The sequence below is a fragment of the Eurosta solidaginis genome, chromosome 1, assembly GCF_040869045.1.
Source record: "Eurosta solidaginis isolate ZX-2024a chromosome 1, ASM4086904v1, whole genome shotgun sequence".
NCBI lineage: Eukaryota > Metazoa > Arthropoda > Insecta > Diptera > Tephritidae > Eurosta > Eurosta solidaginis.
In genome coordinates, this window is record NC_090319.1 from 174,704,520 (window position 1) to 174,731,931 (window position 27,412).

The window sequence follows — 27,412 nt, forward strand, 5'->3', positions numbered from 1 at the left end:
TACATGCATAACTGCATAATCAGTTATTCAAACGTTCTCTCTTCATTCTGCGACAATAGCATCCAACTGGATCTGAAATTCTCGAAGTCACCAGGCAAGGTTTGCAAAATTTTACAAACTAGAATAAGGCCGGGAAGTTCGTTCTCATCTTTTAATCTCAAACCATTATTTAGTTGGTTCCATAGATTTCTTAACTTTGCAACGTGCGTCGAAACATCTTCGCCATTACTCCAATTAAACGCAAAAATTCTGTACATATTTAAAACAGTTGTTCTTTTGACGGTACTTCAAAATTCTATTTAGGTGCTTCCCACGCTTCGTGCGCTGTCTCCTTATCCATTATTTTCTGATAAACGACGTCTGCTACTGAATTCGAAATCATGGATTTTGCATAACTGTTTGCCTTTCGGTACAAATCCTTCTCCTGCTTGTGTTTCTTGATTTCGCTTTCTGATGCACCTACTGCCATGGGTTGTGATTTCACCAGTTTGCCGTCAATTGCATCTAGAGCACCTTCATGCTAATCTAGCAAATCTCGCGCCTTCCTTTTCCAAATTGGCCAATCTGCTTCGCCAGTCAGAGGTTTGATGCGTTTTGACAGTTCCATATTAAAAGAAAAAATGCAACACGTGAAGAATTCTTATTTGTATGTTTTTCTTCCTTTTCTTGTTTTTGTAACTTGGGTAAACTGGTACCCATAACCTGTTACAGTATTTTCTCGGCAAGAAAAAGAAGTTCGCTTAGTCCGTTTGGAGTAGCTCTTTATTTGTCACTGAGTAGTTCTTACGGTTTTACAAAGACTTTTATTTAGCTGTCTCAGAAACTAATACTAAGTTATTAAGGCGCGCTGCGCAGCTGACTTGCAAAAAACAAAAATAGAGTGTAACGGCATGGAACAAAAAGTATGATGTACATACATATGTACATTGCAGTGCCATCTATTTGCTAAATTTCATATACAGGGTAATTTAACTTAGATTAACATTATTTGCTTCAACAATTCCGAGAATGGAAATCTTTAAGGGATAAATACGAATCCCTTAAATGAAAGTGCCGATGTGAGTTGGCGAACGAAAAAAGTGGTATATCGTACGGGCGGCGGGCAGACGGCAAAAACGAGCATCAGTGCAACCACCGAACGAGTTGCAGCGCTGAAGTATTTGAGTGTAATTTTTTTGTTCAATCTGCTATGGAAGTAACCCCTCGACAACATGTCAAATAGGACATATTCTTCAGAAAAGCACCATCCCTCTGTTGTTGTGTATAATTTCTTGGTGTGGTATTATAATCTAAAATAAGACAATATGAATATGAATAATGATAATATGTAACATATATAATGTTCTCATTTACTTTGCAAAATAATTTTCTATTAATCTAGTTCTAGCTAATGAGTCCAAACTCGTCGCTTCGGAGTTACTTAGGATTTCCTCTGTGATTTCTGGTACCAAAAATCATTTTCCGGGAGAAATGGGTCTTTACAAATTATAGCAATATTGTGCAGGATGGCGCACGCAACAATGACAGCCACTATTGTGTTTACTGATAGTCTAAGTCCTTTTGAGAGTACAGGTAAACGCCGTTTCCAAACTGCAAAGCAACGCTCGATTGTATTTCGTATACGAATTTGTGATTCATTATACAATCTTTCTGCTGGACTTGCTGGATTTAATAATGGAGTCATCATATAATTGGTTTGCTTGTAACCGCTATCGCCGAGAATGAAATTACTTTTTAAAAGCCCTTCTTCCATGTTGAATTTCAAACGGCTGTGTCGAAAAATGTTGTTATCATGTGCGGATCCAGGCCACCATGCAACCAAGTCCTGGAACATTAATTTCGCATTGCACATTGCCTGAACATTGAGAGAAAAATAGCCTTTCCGATCTCGGAAAATTTCTGCGCTATTACCGCCTGTTGATTGAATCCTAATGTGGGTGCAATCAATGGCGCCAATTACTTTAGAAAACTTTGCTATTTTATAAAAGTCGATTATCGTATGTTCCATGGTAGTCGTATCAGTAGGCAGTTTAATAAACCCTTTATACAATCTGGCCAGTGCTCCAGATACTTGTTTCACAACACGACTTACAGTGGAAGTGCTCACCCCACAAAAATCTGCAACAGTTATTAGAAAGTTCCCGCTGGCATAAAATCTAAGCGCAATTAGCAGCTTGGTTTCTGGGGATATCGATGTATACCTAATAAAGCCCATATGTAAGTTATAATTGAACATGTTAATTTTTTTAATAGAAACTTACCTTTTGGTGGAAGATTTCAAATTATTGCGAATTTTATAAAATACAAATCGGGAAGACGCTTTAGAAATTCGAAATCTTTTAATAAAGTCTTCATCAGATAGTTCATTTAAATAACCCGGTCTCATTCGATATACCCTTGCAGATGTACTTCTTATCTCCGCACTTTCAAACCCTCCTTTTAATCTATTAATGTAAAAAACACGGGACTCTTCCATTGTGTTTTCCTTTTGAAGTTTTGTAACTGAATTATAAAATTGTTGTGCCAGGAAAATTACTCAAATAAAATGCAAATATAAATGTCAAATGTTATAAATATGTATACAAAACTAAAAAATAGCTGGTAATGCCTCAATTTAAACCTAAGAACAAATTTTAACGGAAGATGAAGTGGCCGGTAAATTTATCCGCCAGGTAATTTAAAAAGAACTTGAGGAAAGGAAAATGCACTTATGGGCAGGATAAAGTGGGCGCTAAAATTAAAGGCTAGATGATTCTGTGCACTTGACAAATTGTCAATAAGTTGACAAGTAATCAAGATTTTTATCAAGTTGACAAATATTTTTATTCTGTGCATAACTTGACAACTCTAAAAAGCTCTATGACCTGTGCTTTTCACCATACTGTGGTGACCTGAATAAAGTAAACCGAAATCAGCTGTTTAGTGCAACAATCGCGAAATGGAATAACGTAAGAATTAAATATTGTTCATTATTTTTTGTAACAAATATTTTAAAATCATGGTTTTTTCAAGGAAATCAAAAGTGGAACGTGCTACGCATGAGCAATTGGAGCGATATGTGTCATTTTATGCTGCTAACCCCGAAATGGGAATAGGAAAAAATAATCCGCGGGGTTTTTTCAGGATCATTTCGGCATGGCTTTGGAAACTCCCTCGGGGTCATTCCTGGAGGGTTTTGGGGACTCCATCGAGTCCTCCCGGGTCATTTGGGGGCATTCTGGGATGGTTTTGGGGACTCCCTCGGGATAATTTGGGGTACAATCTGGGATGGTTTTGGGGACTCCATCGGGTCGTCCCGGCGTCATTTAGTGGTCGTTCCGGGATGTTTTGAGGGTTCCCTCGGGATAATTTGGGGGACATTCCGGGATGGTTTTCGGGACTCCCTCGGGGTCATTTGGGGGACAATCTGGGATGGTTTTAGGGACTCCATCGGGGTCATTCCGGGATGTCTTTGGGGACTCCCTCGGGTCCTCCCAGGGTTATTTTGGGGACATTCTGGGATGGTATTTGGGGACTCCTACGGGGTCATTTGGGGGTAATTCCGGGATCTTTTTGGGGACTCCCTCCGGTCCTCCCGCGGTCATTTGGTGGACATTCTGGGATGGTTTTGGGGACTCCATCGAATCTTCCCGGGATCATTTGAGGGACATTCTGGGATGGTTTTGGGGACTTCCTACGTGAAATTTGAGGAACATTCCGGGATGGTTTTGGGGACTCCATCGGGGTCATTTGGGGGACATTCCGGGATAGTTTTGGGGACTAACTCGGGGTATTTTGTGGGTCATTGGGGGATGGTTCGGAGGACCACTATATGACGCCGGGACGACGCGATAGAGTCCCCAAAACCATCCCGGGATATCCCCAAATTACCCGAGGGAGGGATAATAAAATTTTACTATGGCAACTCTGATAAAATGCAACCGCGCAACTGGTTTTATGATTACATACTATAGTATTGTAACGAATTTACTGCAACTCCGCTTATTCCAAATTCTCCGCCAACGTTCGTATCGCTAAACTGTTGAATAAATAACTCCAATATTGAATAATGCAAAAATGCCCTTTATTATAGTACTTCACAATAACACTTATACTTTGCAACCAATAGCTTGCTTAAACCAAACTGATTCTCGCGCCTCTACTTTTGCTGCTTTTATACTGTGTAATTTCCTCATCTTCTAGGCGCTTCCAGAATTTACTTAGTTACTGGTATATAATTATAGCTACAGATGCACGTGTGTAGCTCTCATATGCGCGCATATTTGTGAGCGAGACTTCCACAATTATAATTGCATACTTTTGGGAGCATCTCAGATAAGATATCTGCATGTGTTTTTGCGTTGCTTCTCCACTGCGTGTACGTACATATGTGCAGACATAATGATTGAATTATTGATGTGCATTCAAGTCACTGCTTAGCGTCGGCATCTATGTGACATCGCAGGAAACTGCGCCGCGGATGAGCTAGCTAGGGAAGGCACCAACCTGCAAACAATAACCTCCGCTGGTTGGGCCAGCCCCCCTCTAAACACTTGCAAACACTACCTGCGATCTCTTTTCACCGATCAGGCAAACGCCAGATGGGCCAAGGAACCTACATGTAGTATATACAAGCAAATCTGGCCTAAGCTGGATGAAAAGAGATCGCAATCGGTGATATTGTTAAACCGTATCTCTATAAGCCCACTAGTGGGCCTTCTTACAGGTCACTGCCACATGGGCACTCGCGGTGCCTATATGGGCCTGCAGACAAATGACTTCTGCCGCAGCTGTAGGGACGAGGAGGAGATAGAAAGCGTAGAGCACTATCTGTGCTACTGTCCCGCACTGTCAAAAACCAGGTACCAATGCCTCCACAGACACTATTTTGGGTGCCTTGCGGAGCTTGAATCTATAAACCCAAACGACATCTTGCGTTTAATTAAGCAAACGCGCTGGTTTAGCCTCACTGGGGTCTAAACTTTCTTCTTCTTCGAAAGTAGGGTAACAGGAAATAGGGCCCCCCGCGTGGTAGCACAACGGGCCACAACGGCCTACGTGAGTCCCCGCTCGGACAGCGGAGGCAGCCACTTTAACCTAACCTATACTAGCATCAGCTTAGAGATGACAGTACTTCTTAGTGTTGCTAATATTCGTAACAGTATAGAGAAATATTGAAAGGGGAATTGTGTCGGAAAGAGTTATCGGAGTGAATTTAATTTAAAAGACAAACAATTTTATTGGTGAAAAAAAAGTAATTACAACCAAATATATAAAGGTAAAATATGGAATACAGCGCACGTCGCAAAAGACGGATTCAGAAAATGGAGAGGGAAAAGTTCGCGCGTAGATTGAAAAATGGGGAAAATGCGGCCCTCCAAATTGAAACTCCAAACTGTGCCGCAGGATCAGAGGTTATGGAATTGTTCAGCTCTCCTAGCATAGCAACAGAAGGCTATAATTTTTCGCCATCTTTGAAATTTAGTTTGGATGCAAAAAGACGAAAATTATGTTATTTAGCATTTGCGTGAATAAAGAAACTAATATGATATTTTTATAAATTTTATGTTTTATTTTGAGTGGCTTTTTCTCTAGCGATGGCTTTAAAATTACTCTTCCATAGCTACTCCAAGGAGTTATGCTTTGAGAGTACTTTCTTAAGTAATCTCCTGTAGGTACTCCATTAAGTAATCCATCGACGGTGGTTTAACGAGTACACTTTTGCTAGTATTCCAAGGAGTTATGTTTTGAGAGCAGTTTCGTAAGTAATCTCTTGTCGGTATTCCAAGGAGTAATATTTCAGGAGTAGCTTAGAGAGTACTGTTCCGCAGATACTCCATAGAGTAGTTTTTCTGGAGTACTTTGGCATATGATCCTCTGTGGGTGCTCCATGGACTACTACAGTGAAAGTACTTTGAAAAGTACTCTCACATATGTACTTTATGGAATACTCCCTAACAAAGCGAGAGTGGGATCACCTACTCCTCTCCTAGGACATCGCAATGTTAATTTGAGCACATTTTTTGTATGAATACAGATTAGTTTTTGAGCACTCCTATACTCCTAAAAGAGTATTCCCCTTACACTATTTATGGAGTACTCGTGTTTTCTGAAGGGTATTTAATGGATGTTATTATAGTATGTATAAACCTCCCTCTTCAATAACACTATCTATTAAAAAAACCGCAACAAAGTCCGTTGCGTAGTTTTAAAAGATTAAGCATTCAAAAGGATATAGGGACAGAAAAAGCGACTTTGTTTTATACTATGTAGCGATAAAGCGCTATATAAATTTGCAAAAGACAAGTCGCGCTCGTTTTCAATTCCTCAAAGGATAGAAAAATGGTAGCATAATAAAAATACAAGCAACCTGATTGTTGAGGAAGAGATTGACTTAGGACAATACTTGACCAGGCTGAAAAATGCCGGCGATCTAGGACTTGTAAAATAAAAAGACAGTTGTCCCTTAGGAGACAAATTGGTCAAGAATAGTAGAAACTCGAGTATGCAAATTTAAAAAAAAAGAGAAAATAGGTACCCAAGTAACCCCAGAAGTTATACATGTGACAAAAGTAGACAAAATAACAAAAATTAAAAATTAAAATAGTTCTTCATAAATAACATGACGATTCGGTTTGGCCACCAAAAAATCGCCTGACACATAAGATCAGATAAAAATATTGCTGGAAAATATGAAAAATATAAAAAGTACATTTAAAAATAAAAAATTGCATCCACTGTACCATCCTTTTACCCTTTAGTTGAACTACTTCTACTACATAACTTCCTCGCTCTTCCATCAACTACAGCCCCTAAACGTTCTGTACAACTAGCTACAATCATCTTATTCTAATATTGTAATTTTAGTTCGACTCAAATAAAATGAAATAACGACTCAAGAGCTATGTTTGCTAGAAATATCATATTAAGATAAATGATAGGAAATAAATATAAATGATTTAGTTTTAGATTTAACCGTTTATAAGTTAAATACTAGATATATAGGATCCTTTGTACCTAGTTAAGTTAGATAGTAGATATATGGGGTCACTTAGAAGAAAATAATAAAATAATTTTACAATCAACTTTTAGTAATAACCAAAATACTTTAACAAAATAAAATCGAATTATATAAGTAAGCATTCCACCTTAGTCATAATTCTCATTAAGTACTCGCAACTCAATGCACAAAAAAAAAAAAAAAACGTTAAAATAGCCGTGTTTTTTTATACACGCGCATGAAAAAAAAAACGTCTATCCTCGCTTAGATAATGCTTAGGAGACCCATCTAGCGGCAGTGGTTAAACAACTAACTACAGCAACATGGTGTAACGAAAAGCGGAGACACAACCCTCTGTTGTATGACTGTGTATAACATATAGCTAAATCAGTTGTGATGAATTGTGGACACACATAGAATACATAGAATTAGTGTAGAGGGTGATACCAAATCATATATTTCAGTTACATCTGAGTATAATGCGAATTGCAATTTAGTAGTACACATTTTATGCGCAGCAACTTCAGAGGTGTATTTAAAGTTTGACGCTTAGCAGTCCATATAAAGTATAAGCGTATAGACGTTTACGTTTAAAAAAAACACGGCTAATAATAAGAAACAAATGTCAACTCAATATGTACACATGCAAAGAATGCAAAAAGAAAAAAAAACAAGCGTCACCATAATATGAGCATATGTAAAAAACAAATGTTAACAAATCTAAATAAATAAACCAACAAATTCATTGTTTTGGGATCAAGTTACCATTATGTCATAAATTACGACTACACAACGATTGAATGTGAAAGACAATTGAAATTTTGTAAATAAAGCACATTTTAAGTGGGCAATGAAAAGTAAAACGATACAAGACGGCACACTTAAAACTTAATTATGTCACTTGAATAGTCATGCATAATTGGCGCGAAAATAATGTGATAATTCTTCAAAGGCGGATGGTGTAACATGTGGTTTAACATGCCCTATAGTTCGTTCCACTTTCACTGCATTCAATTTTCCATTATATATTTACACACATGTAGCAAAATACTATATGATCCGTGATCAAATGCCGATTTCAAAATCACAATAGCTCCGAAATGGTGTATCGGATTAATGAAATATGTGAACTAGGGACAACGCGTACTCACTAGATCCGTAATATATTATTATTTTTTTAAATATTTGGATAGCCTTATTTTTATCGCTTGGTAAAACTAGTTTTTGATCCGTGATCGTATGTTACGATTCCATAGCTGAAGACTACCATGACGAATCTGATATGATGAATCTTTTGGATGGAGCGAGGATAAATCGCGAATTAAAGGAAGCGAATACCAAATTGTAAACGACAATTTTAAACGACAGCCTTTAACTTATCCAAACATTTCTGCTCATCAATCCTTATTTTTCGGATTCAGTGATTCCTCAACATCAACCATACAGCGAGATGTCTGTCATTAAACTTTCAGACGATGAAATTAAAATTCAAGCTGATGCGGATGCTGCAACGCAGCTTGGCCTATTAGCAGTAAAAATAAATCATATGAGCCATTAACCGTTCGATAAGTGCTGGGTGGCACAGATAGCAAAGAATGGAAGGTTGCGATGGCTTCCGGAAACGCGCTTTAGTACAAAATGGGCACTTGGGAGCTAACCGACCTGCCAGCCGCAAGAAAGTCTATTGAATACAAGTGGGTTTTGAAGGTGAAAAAGAGCTCAGTTGGTGTAGTCAGCCGGTAAAAGGCACGTTTAGTAGCAAAAGGATATTCATAAGTTAGAAGCAACGACTACGAAGAAATGTACTTGTAATGTCGTCGCTTCTAACTTGCTAATATCCTTTTTCTACTAAACGTGCCTTGTAACGGCTTACTACACCACCTGAGCTCTTCTTCACCTCCAAAACCCACTTGATATTTCCAGTTCCTTCGCCTCCCGAAACCTGACATTGTCACCGACGAATTCATCGGCGACCTTATTTACAACATGGATGTCCCAAACGTCGACCATTTTGAACATCCATGTCAATGGCACTACGCTACCGACTGTCTTACACCCCCAAAATCTTGGGTGTGACGTTCGATCAGGATCTACACTTTGTTGAGCATGCAACCGCTATTGTAGGGATTCAATGTGTTGATAAGTGCAAAACAAAGCTTTATAGCTTCAAAGCTTCTGCAAAAAAAGTGTCAACGTCACCTATGCGAGGGGAATCCTGTTACAAATATGAATGTATCATACACGTATTTAGCAGGCGAACCTCTGGCGACCCCAAGTTCCGCGTGGCACTAGGGGGTGGGGCGGAATGGCCTAGAAGGTTAAATGTGGTCATATAAATCGTTCCCGAGATGGTCGGGCTGGTATCTTAATGGTGCTTTGTTACCGGAACGTACCGGATCTATATCCGGCAAAGGACCATCAACATCGATAACACTTCCCAAAACCTTCGGGGAGTATTTTTGTCGTTAATACAACAACAACATTGTACCGAAAATCCAGAGCCGCAAAAAATACTTGAGGTAAAGGCAAAGCAACGTTCATTACCACTTACAAAGCAATTGGCCAGCCAATTGCATGCTACGCGTCCCCGATATGGTCGCCAATCCTAAAGTCTACTCACTGCAAGAAGCTACAGGCCTGCCAAAATACCGCCCTCAGAACCGCCACGGGCTGTCTTCTTAAGTCTCAGAACACCATCTACATAATGAGGCGAGAATACTCCCCATTATGGAGAGAAATGAAATGAGAACCAATCAGTTTCTGTTGTATACCCAGAAACCTGGGAATCCCAACAGACATCTGATTGATGAGCCGATACGGCCCAGGGGCTTAAGGAGTCATCTCCGTAAGCATTATGAGGAAGTACGGCACCTGAGAACACATCCGTATGAAGCTAAAAAACACAAGCAGGTCCTCAGTGAAATCCGCAAACAGGCGTCGGACCTCTATGCCAGGAATTGCCCGGTGAATCCTATACTCAAAGAACAATACCCAAAACTAGCAGAGGAGGAACGCACCCTCCCTAGGAAAACGCGCGTCACTGTAGCTCAACTTTGATGTGGGTACTGTAACAGGTTAAACTCTTACCTATCCAGAATTAACCCCGACATACAAAACATATGCCCTGCTTGTAATTTTTCCCCACATGACACCAAGCATCTCTTTAACTGTATTGTGGAACCAGCGCCCCTAACACCCCTCTCATTATGGTCCACCCCTGTTGAAACAGCAAGTTTCCTTGGACTCCCGTTAGAGGACATTGATGACAATTTGTGACTTGTCGTAAGAAGCCACTAAGATGCCAAATTGATTCAAGGGGTTGTGTAGCGCAACCCTTTCAAAGGGCTGCCAGCGCAATATATAGCTTCTCCAACCCAATTGTCAACCTCACCTACCCGTGGCGAATCCTGTTTCTTTAACCGCCGAGGCTCTGGCGATCCCAAGCTCTTTAAGGATCTAGAGGGTGGGAGGGTGGTGATGGCCTAGAAGTTTTCAACTTTGATCCGATGGTCGGGCTAGTACCTTAATGGTGCTTTTTACCTTAACTTACCGGATCTGCATCCAGAAAAGGACCGCGAACATCGATAACACTCCCATGGCCTTCACGGAATGTCCTTATCGCTATAACAACAACAATAACAAGTATATGGGACCGACGGCAACGGTATGAATACTTCGTGCGACAACGATGGATCGATTTCTATAGACCAGAAACCGTATCTACTGGATGTGATACAGCGATTAAATATCACTGACTGTACTCCAGTTAGTTCGCCCATGGATCCAAATTAGCGTTTGTTCAGGGAAATGTTTCCAGAATTAGATGAAGAGAGACAAGAAATGAGTTTGATTCCATACCAAAAAGCAATGGGCTGCATTATGTATTGTGACAAATATTACCATCTCTAAGGTTATTAAATAAAGGCACAACAACAGAAACATTAAGCAAGCTACATAAACACATTAATCATCAATTACCCACATACATACAAGGCAACGAAGAGATAACTCACATACAGATGTTGCCATCGGTGGAAGTATTACTCACATATACACGCGCATATGGATATACGATAGGCTATAAACGTGTATCTGAAGTTTATAGCTGGTAGCGTACAGCTGGTAACCAAGTAGAAAATTCTACCAGAAGAAACGTCTAGACATTTGGGCACAGAGTATAAAAGCAGCTAAAGCTGAGTAATCTGTAATCAGTTTGATTTAAGCACGCTATTAGTTGTGAAGAGAAGTTTAATTGCGAAGTACTTTCAAAGTAGTCTAATAAAGACCATTTTGTAATAGAGAATATTGGAGTGTTTTTTTCAACAGTTTAGCGATACGAACGTAAGCAGAAGGTTGCAAATAGGTGGAATTTCCCTAAATTGGTTACAGTATGCTGCAAGAATTAGTCGTCCGAATATTAGTTAAGGCCTGAGTAAGATCAGTCATTCCAATTCCAATATTGCAAAGCCAATTGGGTGGAAGTTAAAAGAGTGCTTCGATATTTAAAACGCACTATAAGCATATAATTAACGTGTGGAATTTCTAAAAACGTGAAGCCTAGCATATATGTATGCATATATGAAAATGTCATTTATAAAGAGATGAGCGGTTGACTATCAATAGAAATTTGACACGGCCCACGCTTTTATTTATTTTTCTGATCAACGCCCCAGATTGCTGAGGAGTGTGATGACTAGTACCTACCCAGGGGCGTAACGACGGGGGGAGGGGGTTAAACCTCCCCCCCCCCTTTCCTCAGGATCATTTGATTTTTTAGGTCGTTACAATTCAAATATTTGATGTTTTTATGTCTATGTTAATAAATTTCTTTATAATTCTGCTACGTATTTACTTTCTTCGTGATATTATATTTTTAATATGCAAGCATATGTATGTACGAGGTGAACACATATATTTTAATCATATTCTGTTTCATAATAATTCTGCAATTTATTAAATATACAAATGTACATGTTAACTTTTACTATAATTTCATAAAGAAGTTTCCTTGTAAATTTGCTAACGACCACCTACATACATATCAGAAAACAGCAAAAATCGAACACAGCAACGTTCGATCACATTCGACAAAATGAATATGTGTTCAATGATCCAACTTGCTTAAACGAACATAATCGACATTGATTTAAAATCAACCAACTTATTCAGGCGTTTGCTCGTTTGCCTCAACAGCGATTACATTCAACTGAATGAAAAGGCAAATATTAAAACTACATGCGTCTGAATACTTGCATGATTATTCTGCCCTTATGTCACGGCGACAAGCTACATATAAACATACATATTGTCACGGATATTAACATCACTAAGTTATACCATCACTAAGGCGATGCTAAGGCCACGATAAGCAGTATTTACGTCAATAATCTAATCATGTATACACATATATAAGGCAGCCGAAAGATGTCACACACAGATGCATTTACTTATACGCCTATGTATACGCGAGAGACTGTACACTACAAACATTCACATCAATAATTCAGTCATTATGTATCTACATAAACGAATAAATAATTGCGTCTACACATATGTACGTATACGAGCAGCGGAGCGGCAATGCACAAACACATGCATATATCTTATCTGAGTTGTCACAAGAGAGAGCAATAATTTGTGCACGTAGTTGTGGCTGGCGATTTTGTAGCCGAAACTAACTAGTAAGTTCTGGAAATAGATGAGCCTAGATGTATGCAGCGTAAACTATAAAAGTAGCGCAAGCGAGTAAGAAGAAGTTCAGTTTGAGTTGAGCTATCAATCAGTTTGATTAAGCACGCGATCTGGCGGCCAGTAGTAGAGTTTCATTTGAGTTATCAATCAGTTTGGTTATTAAGCCAGCGAGTAGCAAAGTATAAGTGTTATTGTGAAGTACTTTAATAAAGGCCATTATTCAATATTGGAGTTATTTATTCAACAGTTTAGTGATTCGAACTTAGCAGAGGATTGCAAATAAGAGGATTTGCAGCAAATTCGTTACAATATAAACATCGCTTTCGATTCTGTTTGTTTGCCGAACTAAACGATACTAATAATCGTGCTTTGATTTTATTCTCCACATTTAAATAATGTCAAATTTACAGCATTTTTTTGAAGAACACATGTCCTATTTTGAAATATAACGCAAATTTGACATTATTTTTCATGTGGAAAACACATTATTGTAATGTAATATCTACATTTTTTTCATGTCAAAAACACATTTCAAAAATTTAAAATTCAAATTATTTGATAAATGAAAAAATAATGTGTTTTTCAAATTTTAAAATGTAAAAAACACATGAGTGTTTTTTCCGTGTAGATATGACTTTTTTAAATAAAATTTTTTCCTATTCGATCAGTTTCTTTCTTTTGAATTTTATATACGTATACGTTAGATCTCATGCATAGGCTCAAAAAGCATGAATTCTACTTATTCCCGAAGGAGGTACATACTTCGGTTATTTTTTTATCAATTTATCTATGATTAATATTACAGGAATGCGATTCTGTGGCTTTTCCTAATGTTTACATGTTGTTGAAAATCTTGTGTACGCTTCCAGTAATAACGGCAACGAACGAGAGATATTTTTCAACTCTTAGGCTGATCAAAAACTATTTGAGAAACACAATGAGTGAAAATGGATTGAATGGCTGTGCATCACTAAGCATCCTCCGTGATCAAATTGTTACCGTTGATGAAGTTTTAGATGAAATGGCAAAGAAAAGGCGACGCATGCGCTTGAGTTTTTAATGTAACCTTTTTGATATTATATTCTAAATACACGTACTTTAATGTTAAAGCTAAAGACAACATTTTTTTTTTATTTATTTTTTTCATTCGTGAGAAACTTGCCGACGGCATGACTTAACTAAACTTTATAAGCACAAATGAAATGATTGCTGATATTAAGACTAAGTAAGCTACGCAAAATTGTGTAATTTTATTGAACATTATGGTTTAAAGAGAAAAAAAGTGTCTCACATATTGCTAATATGTACATTACTTATACTTAACCAAAATTTGAATTGTTAAAATCATATATGCATTATATATGTAAGATACTAATGGCAACTCTGCCAAAAATGCAACACTAGCATAAAACCAACGCCAACAATTGAACATTAACCGACAGGCAGTCGATCGAAGATACTCAAAAACGCCGCAACGTTCGCACTCACAATGAAATATTGAATTTGCTAAACTATTTTTAAAATGTTACTTATAACCTAAGTTCTTGAATTAAATAATTATTCTTTAATTTTAAACAACGCCTGACAATTTATTTACCACACACAGTGGCCGCTCAAGAACCCTTTTCCTTTTTCCTTTCAGAAAAAAATCCTATATGGAAAAGTGCAAGAAATAATACATATAAATGTTTAATATGTAAAAATGCGTGTAACGCGAGTATTATCGAGATCATGTTGTAGCATGCACGCGTTAAATACATTTGAGAATCGCGTGAATATACGGAAAAAGTGCTGAAACTGATAGTAACTTGAGATAATATATATATGTACCAACGGTTAGATACATATAAAATAAAAGAAAAATCCGATTCGTGTAGAAACATGATTGAAAATCATAGATACATATATATGGTTGGAAAGAAAAATGTGATTCGTGTAGTAACATGATTGAAAATCATATATACAAATATACATATGTGTTTAAGATCGTGATTGTACCAGAAAATCAACCCTTAACGTAGATACGTGCATGCATACATACGTATGTACAGATGCATTCGAGTAAATAAGAGAAAATTGTAGTACGGTGTATATATTTGCCACACAAAAGTGTTTGTTGACGAGTTGTCAGCATCATCAGTGCGCGCATTACATATATAAAACAAATTTTGAATTTGCAACGAACGTTAGGCGTACTTATTATGAATATACATATGTGCATAGTAGCATCAATATATATGTTGAGTTGAATACATATATATTTAGAACCGAAGTTGAACGTATAATAACGACGGTTGGAAAAACGAGATAACAATCTGAAAGCGCACCGAAGTTGAACGTATGATAACGACGGTTGCATAAACGAGATAACAATAATAAACGTGAATCGGAGTTGAACGTGTAATAACAACGATTACGGAAAACTAAACGCGAAACAAATATAAAGACACAAATAACGAAGACCTAAGTTTAACGAATAATAACGAGGGTGAAATTCGAGAAAAAGAAGAAAAGCTTAACAAATATCTTGATCAAACTAACGAACTAACAACACGTAAATTATTCGTTTGTGGTTGCTATCGTTTCATTGTTGCAACAGGATAGTAATGTTTTGCATAATTTCCTGCAACTCATCAATTTGTTCTGGCATTGTACTATTATCAATAACATCTATTTCATCGCTTTTTTCTACCTCACACAAACGTTAAATCAATTCTGCTTTAGTACCCTTCGTCGGTTTATCTCGTTCCTGTAGCAGCGTTTTAAGCTGTTCAACTCTTAAGTTAGCTATTTTCTGCATTGTTTCTCTGGTTACGTGAAACAGATGAGAAAATCGTGGATTATTGTTTTACCGTATGAACGATATCGGTCAACTCTATAATTTGAGTGAAGATGCTATTATAAGATATACGCCAAACGGGTTAAGAAATCGTGAAATACAAACAGCAAGAGACATTTACGTGAAACGCTTGACGAGTATAGTAAAAATCAATATAGTACACCGATTATAAGAAGTGAACAAAACAAAACGAAAAGCGCGAGTAACACTAGTATTAAGCCTATCACTGAAAATAGAAGTAAAATAAAATGTTATAATTGTGGTGAAGAAGGCCACATATCGACCAAGTGTCCTAAACCACAACGCAAAGCACGATGTGCCGATTGTCAGAAAGTTCATCCGAAAGGTGAGCCTGTGAATTGTGGTAAGAAGAGTGCCATAACTCGAAAAGTCGAGTGCAATGATCAATTTTGTATGAAAATATTTACATTGAGAAAAAAGCAATAAAAGCATTTGTTGATACGGGAAGTGAGTGTAGCATGATTCGGGAATCGTGTGATAACAAATTAGAAATCGAAAGAGAGCTTTGTTCATTGAAAATAAAAGGTACTTGCAGTGGCGCGCGATGGCAAAAGAATTGATAAAACTGAAATACAGATAGACAGTATTAAACTAAGCGTAGTGTTATATATAGTTGATGACGACTTGTTAACGTTAGATGTACCATTAGGTCAAGAGATATTTAATCGAAATATCCTCGCGAAAATAAATAACGGACAATTAAATTTCGAATACGCGACGGGCGCGAAAAATCGGGAAACCATATTATCTGAACGTAAGACAATAACCGAAAACGATATAAAATGCGGAGAACTTGAAAGTACGAAGATGAAGAAATTAATAGAAATGCTGAATGAATATAACGATATATTTGCAAATAAGATAAGCGAAATAGGTAAGACATATATTATCTATGAAAATTGAGTTAGATAGTGCAGTACCCATTGCACAAAATCCATACCGTATCCCAGAACCAAAGAAAATCATCGCGCAAGAAATTATTGCTGAATTCCAAGATAGCGATATAATAGAATCGTCAGAGTCTGAATATGCGAGTCCTATTGTACTCGTGAAAAAGAAAAACGGTGAGTCGAGATTGTGTGCATATGCTATTTTATGCGATAAAGTCTGAACCACTAAGACGCTTACTACGTAAAGATCAAAAGTTTCAATGGTCTGAAGAACAACAACACGCGTTTGAAGAGCTAAAGATGGCATTAGCATCTAAGCCAGTGGTAACGTCATACAGAATCGAAGCTAAGCATGAAATTCATACCGATGCGAGTTCCATTGGATTAGCTGGAGTATTATTACAACAAGAAACCGACGGCTGGAAGCCGGTAGTTTATTTCAGTAGATCAACGAGCGAAAATGAGAAGAAGTTTCATAGTTATGAGTTAGAGACTCTTGCTGTGGTAGAAACACTTGAACGATTTAAATACTATGTTCACGGCAAAGAAGTTACCGTGATAACCGACTGCAACGCAATTAAGACGGCTATGCCAAATAAAGACCTTATCCCGCGCGCTGGTGGTTGAAGGTCCAAGAATATGATGTAAAGATAGAACATCGCTCGCGTATGGAACACGTAGACGCTCTCAGCAGAGCACCCGTAGAAGTATCTCATGAGGTGGATGAAGGTTCCTTGTGTGTGTTGAAAATAGGAGTAGATGAAACGGACTGGTTATTCAGTATGCAGCTACAGGATGCTGATATAAAGAAGATGGTCGAACAATTAAAAATGAAGAACACTAATATGATAGATGAGTACATAGTTGAGAATGGTCGATTATTCAAAAAACGCAAAGGTGCAAAATTATGGGTTGTACCAAAGGCATTGCGATGGAAGGTTTTACATGATTTCCACGATAATGCTGGACAATTAGGCGTCGAGAAAACGATACAGCGATTGATAAGTTATCTATGGTTCCTAAGATTGCGGAACTGTGTAAAATCTTATATTAAGTCGTGCGTAGAATGCGCATACAATAAAGATCGAGGGGGAGGAAAGAAGGTGAATACCATTTTGATGATATCGAGCCAATCCCGTTTAAGACAGTACACTTAGACCATTTAGGTCCTTTCACAAAAAGTAGTCAGAGAAACGAGCATATACTTGTCCTTGTCGATGCGTTTACAAAATTATACGAGCAGTCAAGAATACAAGGACCAAACCGGTGATAGACATATTAAACGAGGTCAGTAGTTATGTAGGTATGCCTGAGCGAATCGTGACTGACAGGGGTACCGCATTCACATCCAAAGAGTCTGCGAAATATTGTTACGACAACGGAATCGAATATGTAAAAAACGCTGTGCGTACTCCGAGGACAAACGGACACGCTGAACGTACAAACAGGAGAATTTTGTCAATGCTATTACTATATATACTATATTATCTAGAAGAAATACGACGTAATGCAGCAGCTAAAATTAGCAAGATGAGGCAGCAAGCAAAAATACGATTTGACAGACAACATAGTAAACCAACAGTATATTACGTCGACGACTTGGTGCTCGTCGAAAATGAGCTACCTAGTACAGGGCATTCACGAAAATTAGAGCCCCATTACAAGGGTCCGTTGATAATCACGCGGTCTCTTGGTAATGACAGGTATGTAGTTGAGGACTTGCCAGGTTATTGTCGAACACATTATTCGTCAGCATACGCATCAGACAAAATAAAACAGTGGTGCGAGCTACCACCCTACGATGATAACGAAACGTATGAAGACGAGGTCGATCAAAATACCTCAGGGAAGGAGCGGGGGCGATCGAATGTGTCAGTAGAGGCCGAATGTAAGATAATAATGGCAACTCTGCCAAAAATGCAACACTAGCATAAAACCAACGCCAACAATTGAAGAGTAACCGACAGGCAGTCGATCGAAGATACTCAAAAACGCCGCAACGTTCGCACTCACAATGTAATATTCAATTTGCTATACTATTTTTAAAATGTTACTTATAACCTAAATTCTTCAATTAAATAATTATTCTTTAAGTTTAAACAACACCTGATAATTTTTTTACCGCCTACAGTGGCCGCTCAAAAACCCTTCCTTACGTATATATAGTTAAAATGCTCTTAATGAATTTTTCTTTTAATTGTTTAATGAAAAACTTGAGTAGAATCTGTTACGTGGCTGACTGTTTGGGGTGGTTAGGAGCGGCGGCAAGCAGGTATGCTTACATCCCAGGCTAGCTCGTCAGATTTGGCGGGATATTGCACCACCGTCCTCACCCGCAACCACATGAACAAAAAGGGTTCATACCTGCATGTGTATTGAAAGGAAAGAAAAAGCTGAAAAAGATAGAAATAGGCGTGAGGGGAAAAGTTAGATGGGAAAGCATAAGGGGCAGAAAAATATGAAGGCCTGTCCTGTCAGGTGGAGTTGTTGTTGTTGTTGTTGTAGCGATAAGGTTGCTCCCCGAAGGCTTTGGTAAGTGTTATCGATGTGATGGTCCTTTGCCGGATACAGATCCGGTACGCTCCGGTACCACAGCACCATTAAGGTGCTAGCCCAACCATCTCGGGAACGATTTATGTGGCCACATTAAACCTTCAGGCCATCCCCTCCCTCCCCACCCCCCAAGTTCCATGAGGAGCTTGGGGTCGCCAGAGCCTCGTCTGTTAGTGAAACAGGATTCGCCGCGGATAGGTGAGGTTGACAATTAGGTTTGGAGAAGCTATATATTGCGCTGGCAACCTGAAGGGTTGCGCTACACTACCCTTGAATCTGGTATTTTAGTCGCCTCTTACGACAGGCATACCTACCGCGGGTATATTCTTACCCCCTTACCCGCTGAGGGGTCAGGTGGAGTCTTCCCACCCACTTCAGCGCAGCTTTCGCTGAACCATTGGCGCTGTGCTGGCTCCTTTTTCCTTACAGCACCCCCAAAGCCTGACATAAGTATGTTCGTCCGTCAATATCACTCTCTTTCACTTCGCCTTTCCGCGCGCAAGCTCATTACACACACCAAATATTTAAAGCCTAGCCTTGAATGATTGCAGAACACTTAGATTTTCATCCATATATTCCTTAAATTTTATTAACAATTATAAATATTTCTGAACCTCTACACAGCTTTGTATAAGATCAATTGATTCAAATGAAGTAAGGAAAAATATACAAATAAACTATGATCGCAAATAACTTAAATATACTAGGTTTAATTTTTCTGTAGCTCACCCTAATACAAATGCATATGATATTTATTCGCTGAGCGCTTTATGGATTTTTTTATTAGTGTTAGTTTTTTAATAAGCTGATGCGGTCTGATGTGCGCTGGTGCAAGAAAAAAGATACACTTTTTCTCCACTTAACTCCCTACGTTTCGCCAATCTCCTCGGCATCCTCAGGGACAGGATCTTTATTTTATAAGACACAAACAAAGATAATACATAAGAGACAATATCATAAAAAACATGTATAAATGTAACTTACATTGAAAAGTTGGAAAAAATATATAATATAAAAACATTCAACAATAGCAACAATTTTTTTAAATTTGAGTCACATAACATAATTTATCTGTACCATCAATGTCAGGTACATTTGTCATACTGATTTGTTATCATAAACATAACAAATATGATGTCGCGATTTCGTCGCTATCTTCCTTTTTGTTCATTGTTTTTTCTCTGTTTTTCAGAATATGTAGGCTCTCCAGTATATATCTTGTTCTCTCTCTTTTCTCTGTGTCTAAAATTCTGGCGTTTTGTATATCAGCTGTATGGGCATGTGTCAGTATATATTGCGCAAGAGCTGTACCGCTTTTGTTTCTTCTTATGTCCGATTCGTGTTCTTGTAATCGCACTCCTAGTGGTCTTTTTGTCGTTCCAATGTATATTTTGTTGCAGTCGTTGTTCTTTTCTCCGTTGCTTTTAATTTTTTGGAATGTATGTGATGCTGTGGTATCGTTTTGTCTCATTTGTTGTTTGTGAAAAGGTTTTTTGTTTAGACTTATTATTAATTTCTTTGGTTTTTTGTTCAATGAGGGTATTTACTAAATGACGCGTGTAATTGTTATTTATAAGCACTTTGCAAATTTTTTCCTTGTTCGATTCCGTAAATTGTTCATGGCTAAGGGTTAAAACTTTATTTATCATATTTTTAGCTGTATTGCTGAAAATTTGCAAAGTGCTTATAAATAACAACAACCCGCGTCATTTAGTAAATACCCTCAAAGAGACCAAAGAAATAATAAGTCCAAACAAATAACCTTTTCACAAACAACAAATGAACAAAACGATACCACAGCATCACATACATTGCAAAAAATTAAATGCAACGGAGGAGAGAACAACGACTGCAACAAAATATCCATTGGAACGACAAAAAGACCACTAGGAGTGCGATTACAAGAACACGAATCGGATATAAGAAGAAACAAAAGCGGTACAGCTCCTGCGCAACATATACTGACACATGCGCATACAGCTGATATACAAAACGCCAGAATTTTAGACACAGAGAAAAGAGAGAGAACAAGATACACACTGGAGAGCCTGTTTTTGAAAAAAACAGAGAAAAAACAATGAACAAAAAGGAAGATAGCGACGAAATTGCGGCAGCATATTTGTTATGTTTATGATAACAAATCAGTCTGACAAATGTACCTGACATTGATGGTACAGATAAATTATGTTATGTGACTCAAATTTAAAAAAATTGTTGTTATTGTTTAATGTTTTTGTATTATATATTTTTTCCAACTTTTCAATGTAAGTGACACTTATACATGTTTTTTATGATATTGTCTCTTATGTATTATCTTTGTTTGTGTCTTATAAAATAAAGATCCTGCCCCTGATGATGCCAAGTAGATTGGCGAAACGTAGGGAGTTAAGTGGAGAAAAAGTGTATATTTTTTTCTTGCACTAGCGCACATCAGACCGCATCAGCTTATTAAAAAACTAACATTAAAAAAAAAATGCATATATTTTAACTATCAATTGGCTTAAATAATAAAATTACAAAGAATTCAAAAAAAACTTAGTCTAAGTTAACTTATAACTAGAAATAATTCAAGTTCCAATTCGAATAGAAATTAGATACGCAAGCAGATATTAAATCCTATAATTGATCAAAAGTATAGATCCCAAACCTTCCCAATTAGTTTTTGACCCAATATAATATCTTATCCTACTAACTTCTATCTTAGGTTAGATCAAAAGGACCGGGTCAAGAAGGCTGCTTCCCAGCCCAACACTTGGGCCACCAATGGGCCCATTGTGATGCACTAGAAATGGTTTAATCAACCCTTACTCTAACAGCTACTGCTGTTCAAACCACTTTGTGGAATCAACAAATTTAACTAACGCCCTAATATCGAGCCTGGAGACCTCCGCGAGATCAGTTAAAAATGGTTGACCGAAAGCGGCCAATTTTCTTTTCCTCAGTGCCGGACAGTGGCACAACAGGTGCTGCACGCTTTCCTCCTCCTCAATACATCTGAAGCTGCGGCAATAACCGTGCACTATGACGCCCGTCCTAGCGGCGTGAGTACTTATCAAGCAGTGACCGGTAAAAACCCTTATCAGGGTCGAAAGTCCTAATTTATTCAGGGTCAAGAGAGTGTTTGTGCGACCTTTATCATAGGATGGCCACACCAACTTTGCTGTCTCGCATGTAGGAAGCGCTGACCAGAGCATACTCGCCCTACCTATAGTGTTCGTGCTCACACGGAACTTAAAAGTGGCCATTGATACGTCCGATCAATTCAGTGCATTTAATGGAAGTAAAAGTAAAATACAAGTAGGATAAAGTATAGTCATTACTCGTTAATATGTACATAAGTACATATATGTGTATGTGTATGTATTCAATTATCGCAGTTGGGATGTTAGATGACTATATAAAAATAGTATTAAATCCTTCATACTCCGCCTCACCCCGATTGCGATTTTCTGTTTAGTACAAAAAAAATTAACATTTCAAAATTGACTGAAAATTACTTACATACTTAATTGGCGCTTAACCGTCTGTGCATGTTAATTGCACAGGTGGATAGGTACACACATACATATATCAAAAAAAAAAAAAAAAAATAAAAAGAATTATAATTTTACTTAAGCTGGAATGAATTTACGGTTAAAAAATTAGTTTAATACTTACCCTTAAGATATACAAAATATCTTCATACTTCCAGTTAAGCTACTCCTTATACTTATCTTCAACCTAGATCTCAAATTTGCCGTCGGATATTTGGTTTGATTAAGAACATTTTTTATGCAAATATGTTAAACAACATGTTATTAACAGAGTTATTCTATGTACCTTTACAAAGAATACCATATGATCGCTGCTAAAGCTGACCTAGTTTCACAAAATGTCATAAACTTTCATTCAATTTACCCACTTTCCTTTTACTTTTTCGAGAGAAAACCGAAAAGCACATTAAACTTACTAAAACTCCTACTTTGACAAAGTTTGGTTAGTATCTCTTAGTTTTTCGTTTGTTGGCGCTCATGCCGGCGGCGATTAATCTTTGATCCTTTTTATGCGACCTTCGCACACCAGTCATACAATGCATGACCTAGCCCAAGTCGGTTTTTAAGATTAATTATATCACAGGATTTTTTTTTGTTGGTTGGTTGAAATCTTTCTTAGCCCTAACGATTTTTCCATAGGGTTAAGCATATGATCGCGTACCAGTCGCTTCATACAAAGCAAGGAGGGCCTTCTTCGCTTCGTGGGACAGCGTTGGACTAAGCAAATGGGTACATAAAGACATGTAAGTGAACTTAATTCATTTTGTCCACCAACTACTTTAGTATAACTAGAGAAGGTGCCTAGTTACACATGTACTTACATACATATTAGTTATGTATGTACGAAGATGCATTATATTTTTTTGTTTGCGTGCGCTAAAGTTGCACCTTAGTCCATACATATACATATATAGGCACCTCAACTTAGCTTTTTTGGTATCATTAATTTCTATTTACGAATGGATTTTTGAGAGCTCTGACTTGCAAACCAAATAGAGTTAGAGTTGGCTTTTTTCTTCCCCCTCTATTATTATTTTTTCTCTGAATAAGCCCCAAGTCTACGAGAATGACAAGGTCGTTAACCTATGGAATACGTTATGTATGCATTGTTGTGGTAGGTTGGTTTTGGTCATCTGATTGATACCCCCAAACAAATAAATGTTAGTGCTTTAGGAGATAAGTATATAATTGTAATCTTAGTGTTAGAATTATACCTACATAACATTATCCCTGTTTTGAAGCTTCTATTAGAATATAAGAAGAATGAATTGAGCTTTAATAAATATTTGTAATTATGGAATTTTAAACTTAATTGTGTTGGTCTGATTCCATAGTTAGTGAGGTTGGATTTATTGGGGCTTTATTTAAATCTCTAAAGCAATGGTAGGGTGGGTTATGAGCAGCCGCTGACATTCTATATGCGCTGCAAGGTATGGGGTTTTCCAGATCGAAGTGGTGATACTCTGGCTTTCTGTTAGCTTTTGCTAGTGTCAAAATTTAATTTCATGTTGCCCCCAAGTTGAAGGATGATGGCTTGGGTCAGTAAAATTGTCTCGAACCCTCCCCAGGCTGAAGCTCCCGTACTAACGCCAGTGCACACACCACTTTTACTAACATGCTAAGCAAGCCCATCTTAAGTAAGAGGCTGGAGGGGCTCGTAACATATATATATATATATAAGAGATCTGTGAGGTATAGTTTTTAAATAAATTCTAGGGAATTGACGGCATTAGGCCTTAGAACCGTAAAAAACCGCATATGTTTTTTATGCCCAGCTGTACTTGTACACAGGGTATTATAACTTTGATTGGATAACGGTTGGATGTACAGGTATAAAGAAATCGAGATAGATATAGACTTCCATATATCAAAATCATCAGTATCGAAAAAAATTTGATTGAGACATGTCCGTCCGTCCGTCTGTCCGTTAACACGATAACTTGAGTAAATATTGAGATAACTTCACCAAATTTGGTACAGGAGGTTATCTGGATCCAGAATAGATTGGTATTGAAAATGAGCGAAATCGGATTATCACCACGCCCACTTTATATATATATAAAATTTTAGAAAACACAAAAAACATGATTATTTAGTAAATAATACACCTAGAATATTTAAATTTGACGCGTGGACTGATATTGAGATTCTTGATAAAAATTTGAAAAACAATTTTAAAATGGGCGTGACACCGCCGACTTATGATAGAATCAATTTTACAAATATTATTAATCATAAATCAAAAACCGTTAAACCTATCGTAAAAAAATTCGGCAGAGAGGTTGCCTTTACTATAAGGAATACTTTGAAGAAAAATTAACTAAATCGGTTAACGACAGCGCCCACTTTTATATAAAAGATTTTTAAAAGGGCCGCGGACGAATAAAATAAGATATATCTTTGCAAAATAGAGCTTTATATCAATGGTATTTCATATCCCAAGTGTATATATAACAATGAATAGGGAAAACTTCAAGTTTTAAAAATGGGCGTGGCACCGCCCCTTTTATGACTAAGCAATTTTTTTGTTTCGGGAGCCATAACTCGAAGAAAAATTAGTTTAGAATAGAACCATATGTATATGTATTATTGCGTAGGCTTGTAACAATATTAACACACAAACCAAACAACAACAGCATTTCGAGTGTACAGCTGGGTATGTAATGTTCGGCTTCACCCGAACTTAGACTTCCTTACTTGTTGTTATTGATATTAGAGAAAAATTGGGAAGTTTACAAACGGCCATGGTTACTAGGACATGTTTCTGAATTTCATTCCTTCATCAGCTAGCTTCTCGGGAGCTGAGTATTGAACTAGAATCTCAAACATTCATACTTCATACTGGTGTAAAGGCAGATGCCTTTAACCACTCAGCCATATGAATGCCCCGCTGCCCGCTCCAGTGATAACCATGTTGATTAACCTCAGCTTAACACAAGCCACTGTCCAAACGCCTTAAAAACGCCAGTAACACGACCATTACACAAAGCTGGAACCAAATCTGATCCACAGAATTATAGACCTACTTATAGCAATATTACCAGTTACAAGTAAGGAAGGCGAAGTTCGGGTGTAGCCGAACATTACATACTCAGCTGCCAAATTACAGCTTGCAAAACTTTTAAATTACCTTCTTTTAAAAGTGGCGGTGCCACCCCATTGTCCAAAATTTTTTCTATTCTGCGTCATAAGGCCAACTCACCTACCAAGTTTCATCGCTTTATCCGTCTTTGGTAATGAATTATCACAATTTTTGGTTTTTTCGAAATTTTCGATATCGATAAAGTGGGCGTGGTTATAGTCCGATTTCGTTCATTTGAATAGCGATCTGAGATGGGTGCCCAGGAAAATACATACCAAATTTCATCAAGATACCTCAAAATTTACTAAATTTATCATGTTTACAGATAGACGTCCGGACGGACGGACATGGCTAAATGAATTTCTTTTTTAGCCCAGATCATTTTGATATATAGAAGTCTATATCTATCTCGATTAGTTTATGCCGTTATGGGGTACCGTTATGCGAGCAAAATTAATCAGCTCTGCTCATCTGAGTATAATAGTAGAACATAGTCAATATGGATTCCGAAGACAAAGAAATATTAACCAGCTTATAATGCAAAAAAACTCAATATTGTTGCAAAATGGTCACTCGACAATAGACTGCTAGTAAACGGGCTAAAAACAAAATTAATGCACATACGACCACCGCAATTAAAAACGTCAAACATAAGTCTAATATACCATTGCTACGACTGTCTGCATGATAACGAAGCGGAATATCTGTGTAACGTTATCAGCGAAACTGTTCGGACGTAAAAGTACTTAAGAATAGTCATTGATGACCATTTCAAGTGGAATGAATACGTCTTGTAATTGAGAAACAAGATGAGAAAAACCTCGTACTTTTTCTACTTAAATATTTAAGTTTTTGAACCAAGTATTCTGTTCTTCTGCAGGCGTATATTGCCTTAACATAATCTTATATTAGATATGGAATCACAGCATGGGGCGTACCAACCAATTGTAATAAAATACACAGCTGAGTCAGAACTTTGTAGAAAGAAAAAAATGCATACAACAACAAGAAATATCGTTAAATAGGGAGTTAGGCATCCTTTATGTTAAGTCCATATTTAAAATAGCAATACTCAACGAGTTATATGACGACAATAAATTCCGAATTCCAATTAGTTACAGCATTGGAACTAGAATGCAAACTCAAAATTTTATTTATTTTATTTAATTGTCTGATCAACGCCCTAGATTGATGACGAGTGTGATGACTAGTGTCTAGGCCTACCTAATTATTTTCTAGCTTTTAGTATTATTATTACTTAATGTAAGTATTGTTTTCAGTAAAACCGTTTACCTTAAACATTTTTTTAATTCTTTTATTTTCAAGCTTTTAGTCTTAATTGCCTATTATTTCTCATTCTATTTAGTTCATTTAGTGACTCTTTATTACAAGAACTCTTTCCTGACAATTTGTTACAATCTAAGTCCTCGAACTCCAAAGTATTTTGATGTCAATTCTACCAGACTGTATGTAATATTTGTTCCAAATAAGAGCCAAATCGGACCACAGATACGATTTTATTTAATATCTCGATCCTTGCCGCGCCTAGAGGGATTTTTTTTCATAGTCGCTTTCTATTCATGTATGTATTATGTGTTCCAAATATGAACCAAATCGGACTACAAATACCATTTTTTTAATATTTTGATCCACGCGCCACCTATCTGATTTTTTTTTTGTATTGTCTTTGTAAAAACACAAAATACCTATAAATAAACCTGCAAACAAGCACCTTAGCTTAGCGAGTTATATGTTATCTAGCCCTTACAATTGTAAATGTGCGAATATCAATAAATCAATCAATCTTTTGTATTTTAGGTCGAT

At 37.3% G+C, this 27,412-nt stretch overlaps 1 protein-coding gene across 5 annotated transcripts in view; it reads left to right on the top strand.

Moving 5' to 3' along the window:
• Positions 1-27,412, top strand: part of FASN3 (Fatty acid synthase 3) — a 1,015,587-nt gene that overhangs the window by 120,349 nt on the left and 867,826 nt on the right. The gene's annotated exons all lie outside the window — the stretch shown is intronic.